Source organism: Topomyia yanbarensis, chromosome 2, assembly GCF_030247195.1.
Source record: "Topomyia yanbarensis strain Yona2022 chromosome 2, ASM3024719v1, whole genome shotgun sequence".
NCBI classification, from domain to species: domain Eukaryota; kingdom Metazoa; phylum Arthropoda; class Insecta; order Diptera; family Culicidae; genus Topomyia; species Topomyia yanbarensis.
This window is the reverse complement of record NC_080671.1, coordinates 416,777,287-416,786,104: the sequence shown is the minus strand read 5'-3', so window position 1 is coordinate 416,786,104 and position 8,818 is coordinate 416,777,287.

The window sequence follows — 8,818 nt, the reverse complement described above, 5'->3', positions numbered from 1 at the left end:
TAGGGAAATTAATTGAACCAGCAACCTTTAATTTTTGCTCTGACAGTCAGATTGCCATAAAAGCATTTAGCTCAGCAGATTAGAGATAAAAATTAGTAATCGCATGCTATCTATTTTTATGAGTACCCAGTGCCGGTCATCCTAGTAATACTGGAAATGAATGGGCGGACGAATTGGTTTGAGCGGGCGCTGCGACTTCGGCTGCGACAGAGTTCGTTGGTCCAGAACTTTTCTGTCGGATGTGAGTCCAAAAATGTTAAAGAATTTGTAGCATTTTTTCAAGCACAATCACAGTAGTCTAGTCAGGGCACTGACTGGACATCGCAAACTGAATTATCACATTGCTACTAAAACTCAAGGATATTGTTCCGAACCCAGTGTGGTGAACAGCTATCGGATTTATCAGTAGGGTTCATTACTCCTTCGGGACTGAAGAATCCGGGCTATTTATTGTTTTGTGTTGTGATTGTATTGTGTTGTCATTTTCCATTTCCCTACCTTGTTTCTTTCACCTCCCTTTCCCGACAGGAAGGTGATGAGACGATATAGCAATGCACAAATCTCCATATAACATAAGGAACTTGCCAATCGAGCCAATATATTCTCTGACTCAAACGAAAAAGCGAATAGTAGTGAAACGGACAAGGCGCTATGCAAAAAAAAAATTTTTTTCGCGAACCAAAAACCTCTTTCGGATTCCGCATTCTTATTGGCAAACCAGAGCTTCTGTGCTTGTCTTCCGAGACATCACTCGGAACATGCCAGTTGCTTAGTTCATGCAAGACGTATGACTTTTTGGATTTAGGATTGACAGTTTAACAATTGCTAATTTTGGTGCTAGTTTAGATTTATCATCTAATTGGCACCAAGATAGTGCTAGTTACTGATATGGAGAATCCGAAACAGTAGAAGCTAATTTTGATAATTTATTGCTAATTGGAGTTGATATGTGCAATTTAATAATGAAAATGTGGAATCGAGTCTAAATGTCAAAAAAAATTATGTTTCTGAATTTTATCGATAAGGTATAACTAAAGGTTTACCAGACAAGCTTTAGCAGCACGTGACTCGGACTTAGTCGCAGGGTCGGCGCGCTACTGGGCAAACTGGAGGGATTTCGCGGATCTTTTGCTATGAAAACACTCAACCTTCTTAACGTCTGTCTTTTATTGTGTGATGTTCGTGTAATGCTATGGGTTTCACTGGTGGGTTCACTGATACATACCGTACTCTATGGTTTGTTGGCAGTTAGATGAACCGGCGAGCGCTCGATGATCGTCTTCGGATCCGGAATTGTTGCGAGGATGACCTCGTGCAAGATGGCGATGGCTGGTTTCTAGGGTGTATGGTTCGATGCTGGGATGGTGGGTAAAATGGCGGTTCCAGAAAGGCGTTCTGGGTGAGGGGTACAACAGGCGCTTCCTTCGTTGGCGAGATCGGTTGGCGACGGACGAGACCGACTTTTGCCAGACCGAGAAGGGTGGCTCTCCTTTACGGTTAGACGTAGATAACCGTCAAGTCATCTAGGTCGATGCGTGTGCGATGTGTCTCCAGGAGTTCGCAACTTCCGGGAATGCCAAATTACGGTAAGTACCAAAAGGTATCAAAAGGTCCTGTGGTGAAGTGAAGACAATTCCTTAATTGGAGCTAAGTAGCGATGGTTCAATTCGGCACCAAGATGGCCTCTCAATGTAGTTACTTGAATGGCTGGTACACTTTTACTTCACCTTTATATTTTGAAAAACTGTATATAATCTTCAGACACGTCTTACGCACTCGCTCGCCTGTATTAAAGTGGACGATAGCGAATTTCAGATGGCGGTTCTTGCCTAGTTCCCGAGGATTCGACCTGGGTATGGCCACTGACGATTCCCTTTCCAATCGGGCCCTTTTTAACAGCTAGTCCCAATAAATTTTAATAAAATTTACATTGTTAAACATGTAAAATTCTCAGGAACAAAATAAAAATAGATTCCTTTGTAACCGAACGTTACAGGAATCAAACTACATTTTTGTCGCGATTTACATTCAATAAAAAAACATTCAAGTTGCTTAAGATATACTCAAAACATACACAAAACAAATTGAAAGTACAGCTCAAATACACAGAACAACACCGTGTATTTGAGCTGTACTTTCAATTTGTTTTGTGTATGTTTTGAGTATATCTTAAGCAACTTGAATGTTTTTTTTATTGAATGTAAATCGCGACAAAAATGTAGTTTGATTTCTATAACGTGCGGTTACAAAGGAATCTATTTTTATTTTGTTCCTGAGAATTTTACATGTTTAACAATGTAAATTTAATTAAAATTTATTGAAGAAGAATGGAGATACGATATAGTATATGCACGAGAAAAAGGCAAATGACAAATTGCTATAGAACCCTAATTTCTCATATTCGGATAAAGGTCGCGAAGGTTCCGTTCAAATACTGAGATTTTTTCACATTCGTAATTCTGCAAAATATGTATAATATACGGGAAAATATACTTTTGCATATAAAATATTTAAAATAATCCATAAAGAATTGTAAAACGATCCATAAAAAAGTTGTCCATGTTCCATAAAACAAAACTGAAAATCCATAAAACAGTGTGAATGATCCATAAAAAAGGGTGATTTGATCCATAGATTATGTACTAAAATAGTAACAAAAGAGCAATTAAAATCAACCAATGTCCCATAAAAATATTAGAGATGTTCCATAAAATGATACATTTTGCGCCATAAATTAACCGACATTGATCCATAGAATATTAACAATGTACATTAAAACACGTCGATATGTTCCATAATATCGACAAAAATGTTCCACGGTAATACAAAAATGTAGCAATAAAATGTTAGAAAAAGTTCCATAAATTTGATGAAAATGTTTGCTAAATAATTTTTCTTGGTCCATAGAAGATGTAAAAATTAACGTTAGAAATGATTCATATATCGAACGTTAAATTATGGTTCATGGATATTTACTAAACGATCCTTAAGAAAAGAAAACGTAAAACGTTCCATTAATATGTGGTTATGCACTAGAAAAATTAAATTTAATGAATTCATGCGAAATTTTATGGTAAACTGAAAAAATAAGTTGTGCTATTATTAATCATAACAGTGACAGTGTTTTAACAAGCGAGTTTATACTGGGAGCTAGTGTGATGCGGCTAGGCCGCATATCCGAGGCCAAGGATCCGAAGCGGCGCAAAGCCGCTGAGGATCCGTTGGAATAGGCATTGGTTAACCCGTAGCTGGAATTGCAAGCGAACATGTGGTCCTCTCGTTTGCCCGGTTTACTTAAACATAGGAACTATAGCTAGTTAAAAGCCGACTGAGCGGCAGCGAAGTCGGACAGTGCACTAGAAAGCGATGTGGCGTAGCCACATTAGTCAGTGTTCGTGTATAAAGTGTCCGTTTTCGCTTCAGATAGTTGGTATTTGCGAATCAGCCTGTGTCAGTGGTCTAATAACACTCAGCGCGCTACTATCATAGATACACTACCGTTTAAAGAGTTGCCATAACGATTTCAGGTTAGCTAAGGTCAGTTACCTGACTAGTGGGATACGGAAGCTTACAACCAAATGTAATAAACTTTATTATTAGTTCGAATAGCAAAAATTTCGCATGAATTCATTAAATTTAATTTTTCTAGTGCATAAGCACATATTAATGGAACGTTTTACATTTTCTTTTCTTATGGATCGTTTTGTAAATATCCATGAACCATAATTTAACGTTCGATATATGAATCATTTCTAATGTTCATTTTCACATCTTCTATGGACCAAGAAAAATTATTTAGCAAACATTTTCATCAACTTTATGGAATTTCTTCTAACATTTTATTGCTCCATTTTTGTAATACCGTGGAACATTTTTGTCGATATTATGGAACATATCGACGTGTTTTAATGTACATTGTTAATATTCTATGGATCAATGTCAGTTAATTTATGGCGCAAAATGTATCATTTTATGGAACATTTCCAATATTTTTCTCTTTTATTACTATTTTAGTGCTCTTTTGCGACCATTTTATGGTTCAATTTTACATAATCTATGGATCAAATCACCTTTTTTTATGGATCATTCATACTGTGGATTTTCAGTTTTGTTTTATGGAACATGGACAACTTTTTTATGGATCGTTTTTCAATATAAAAAGATATTATTTGTAATTTTATGGACGCTACTTCACAAGTTATAGGGTGATGTACCTATTATGGCAGTAGAGCCTATTGTGACCATATTTCGTACCCCTTGGTTTCGAACCAAGCATGAGATAATGACACTATCGATTTGGCTAAAACAGGTGAGAAAAAATAAGCTCAAGTTTTATTCTTTATTTGTTGTGCACATATGTATTTAGAACTATCCTCTAAATCCAACTTTTAATTAAAACAAAATCACCTTATTGAAATATCTACTAATCCGCCTCACTCACGTAGTGAACCGAAACTGGATGCAACGGCGCTTAGCAAAATAAACTTTTACTAGCCAGCATTTACCCCCTCATATCTCGTTGTTCCAGCACAAATATACTAAACATTGCACTGATACATACCTTTATTTTGGCTGGAGAACCTTTTTACGATAATTTCACTTTAAAATCACTCGTCAAACACTAGAATAGGCCTAGTGTTATAATAGGATAAAACTAAATACGGGGGTTCCTATTATTGGCATGTTCTGCTGATACACTACCACAATCAAAACCAACTTTTTGTATCCATCATACAGAAAAGAATCACCAGTGCGGCCAAACCAAAACATGAACTTGTAAATATAATGTAATGCAATTTCAGGTATAAGTAATCAATTACTTCAAGTTATTCAACTAATTGTTGATTTCAGATATTTTATTTTCATCTGCACATACAATTCGGATCGGGAGAAAGCAATGTGTGATGTGAAACTTGCCATTCCAGTTGCTAACCTTCGAACAGCTGATGAGTTTCATTGATGTGCGTGATGTTTACGTTTGTTTTGATCGGCTGAAAAAAGCAGAATGATTCGTTTTACAAATCACACGTTGGCGTCCATGATCTGGATACCTAGTTAGAATCGACGCAAATGGAATATGATGCATTGCGCTTCAACTAGATTGTTTTTCGATGAGGTGGAAATTGGCACACCCATGAGGCGATAATTGGATCGTTGAGGTGGGAATAGATGCACAGAATGGAACATTTATTTTCATTTATGCTGAAAATTGAGGCAATTCTGCTAAATAAGCATTATATAGATGTTTAAGAAACAGTACACTGATACTTTATTCTGAGAAAGGTTATAGATAATATGGCTTCTTTTAAAGTTGTTCAAAAATAGTGCGACCCTCTCCCTAATGGTGCCAATATAGGCTCATCACTCTAGCTTACTTTGACATTTGCTAAAATATGAAAAGGGGGGATTTTGAAAATTAAAAAAATATTTTTGCAATGCCCTACTGAGAGGGACCCAGAGCGCACCCGACAGTATTTTTACCCTTACCCTGTCAAGCGGGGCTCTAGCAGGGTTGATTTTCTTTCTCTAGCTATTCGTGGGAACAAAACGGAAAACACCAAGAACACTGTGAACAATGTTTACTTAACATGAGTTTGGAGAATATTGTGGCGATGGGCCGATTGTACCCCGCACATAATTGTAAAGATTTCTGCTGGGAATACAGTACAGTATCTACCTAGTGAGTGACATTGTTCCAATCTCATTTCACAACAGCAGACACCAGCACCAGCACGTCCCTCCATCAGAGAATCGCCAGTGTAACAGACCACTTGCGTTTGTTGTTGTCTTTCCATAAAGCCAGACAACCACTCCTCTCGAGAGGAAATCTTCACATGGAATGTCCTGTAAGGAAAACTACAAGTGAGTGTAATATCGCTGGGAGCAAGAATATCTTCACCCCATGTAACCATTTGTGACCACAATGGTGTATGACTGGTAGCAAGATCAACATGATTACTGTTCCAAAGCCCAGTAACCTGCAGTCTGTATGCACATGATAGTGCCTCTTGTTTGAGGTGTATGTGTAATGGTTTGATATTTAGAACTGCCTCAAGAGCAGCAGTCGGAGTTGTGGTGAAAGCACCAGTCAACGCTATTCTTTCCAGATGGTTTCGCTTTGACTGGACTGTCACCACCTCTCCCCTCTGCCACCACCTCTCCCCTCTGCCACCACACAAGGCATCCGTATGACAGTATTGGACGTACAATTTTCGTGTAAATCCAATAGATGTATTTAGGTTTGAGACCCCAGGTCTTTCCAAAAGTTCGTCTGCACTGCCCGAAGGTCATGCACGCTTTCTTGATTGTGAACTCAATGTGAGCAGACCAATTCAGTTTGGAATCCAATATGACTCCAACGTATTTGACTTGATCGGGACACAGTAGCTCAGAATCAAAGAACTGCAAAGGACGAACCCCGGTTGTTATTCGCTTCTTCGTGAAAAGAACCATTGAAGTTTTGCTTGGGTTAACTGAAAGTTTAACTTGTCGGCACCACTGTTCGACAGCTCTTAATGCCTGTTGCATTAAGTCAAAGATTGTTCCGATGCAAAATCCAGTAATTAGTATATGGTAATCGTCAGCAAACCCGTAGGTTGGAAATCCAAACTCATTGAGTTTCTTCAACAAGCCGTCGGCTACCAAGTTCCATAACAAAGGTGACAGAACGCCACCCTGAGGACAGCCGCAAATACTCAAATTCCGTATCTCAGCCTATCGCAAAGACGAGCATAGAATGCGGTTACTAAGCATTGCGTTTATCCAACCCGAGATACATGCAGGTATCCCACGACCGCACGTTGCTTCCAGAATAGACTGGAAGGGCACGTTGTCAAAAGCACCCTCAATATCTAGGAATACACCCAAGCTAGATTGCTTGAGCGAGAAGGCTTTCTCAATGTTGTAAACAACATCGTGAAGCAGAGTGATCGTGGATTTCCCATACTGATATGCATTTTGTGCAGTGGATATTCAACTAAACTAACGTTCCTGATGTGATGATCGATTATCTGTTCCAAAGAACTTAAGCTGATAGGTCTAAAACTCTTGGCTTCTTCATAGCCTGAGCGCCGCCCTTTGGGAATAAATCTAACAGTTATTTCTCGCCATGCTTTGGGAATATACCCGGTAGCGAGACTGGAAAGCATAATCTATTTCAAGACATTTTTAAGAATATCAAATCTCTTTAGCAGTAGCACGGGAAGTATTCCGTCTTTTCCGGGTGATTTGTATGGAGCAAAGCTGTCAACTGCCCACTTAACCGACTCAGTGGAAACCAATGTGCGTGCTAACGCCCACGAGTCCGAATCACCAGAATGAGATCTGTGAACCTTGTTCAGCTCCGGATCGATACAACCCGGAAAGTGTGTGTCGAAGAGACAATTAAGAACATCTTTTTCGTCCGTCACATAAACACCATCTCTGAAAATCATTCGATTTCGAGAGAATTTTATTAACCCTGCTAGCCTCGTTCAGACAAGAGACATTAGTGCATAGGTTTTGCCAGCCAGCCTGCTCTGCAGATCTAAGACATTTCTTATATGCACTATAAGCTGACCTGAAAGCCCTGCAATCATCACGCTGACATCGATTCCAAGCTCTTCTCATATCCTTCTTCATTCTTTCAAGCTCAGCCCTCCACCACGGAGTTCCCCTAGTCGTTTTAACAGTACGAGGTGGACAAGCTTCTTCGTAGGATGCTACTATGAATGAGTTTGTCGTATCCACGACGTCATCTAAGTCGTCTTGTTGACTAATTGTTGGAAAATATCCATGAAATTAAGTCGCCAAGTTTTCCAAAAAGAGGTCCCAGTTTGTAGATTTAGAATTACGATATGTTACCACATTGAAGGTGACATCAAAATGATCGAAAAATATATATTTATGATCGGATAGAGACGGTTCAGTTTCATTTGGAACTTGCCAATTTCCCAGCTCGTTTTAAATTCTATCAGAGCAAAGCGTTATGTCTAACACATCCCAGATCTCGCAAAAGTTGGTCGGTTTCCCACATTAAGAATATGGAGATTTGTACTACTTATGTACAGTTCAGAGCCTCTCAGATTGATGTGAGAGCTGCCCCAAATTATGTGATGAGCATTCGCATCTCTGCCGATAATAAGAGGAACCCCATTTCTGCTACAATATGATACAACGCTTTTAAAATCATCAGAAGGAGATGACTCGTTATGCGGTACATATGCTGAATAATATATATATATATATATATATATATATATATATATATATATATATATATATATATATATATATTATATATATATATATATATATATATATATATATAATATATATATATATATATATATATATATATATATATATATATATATATATATATATATATATATATATATATATATATATATATATATATATATATATATATATATATATATATATATATATATATATATATATATATATATATATATATATATAATATTATATATATATATATATATATATATATATATTATAATATATATATATATATATATATATATATATATATATATATATATATATTATATTATATATATATATATATATATATATATATATATAATTATATATATATATATATATATATATATATATATATATATATATATATATATATATATATATATATATATATATATATATATATATATATATATATATATATATATATTGCCACGCTGACCGGGAAGCAGAAAGTTAGCAAAAGTTGAGCAAAGCGAAAATGGTGCTGGCAGAGTTTCTGCGAGCATTTTGCGCGATTTGTGTGATAATTCTGGCAACGAACTCGCTA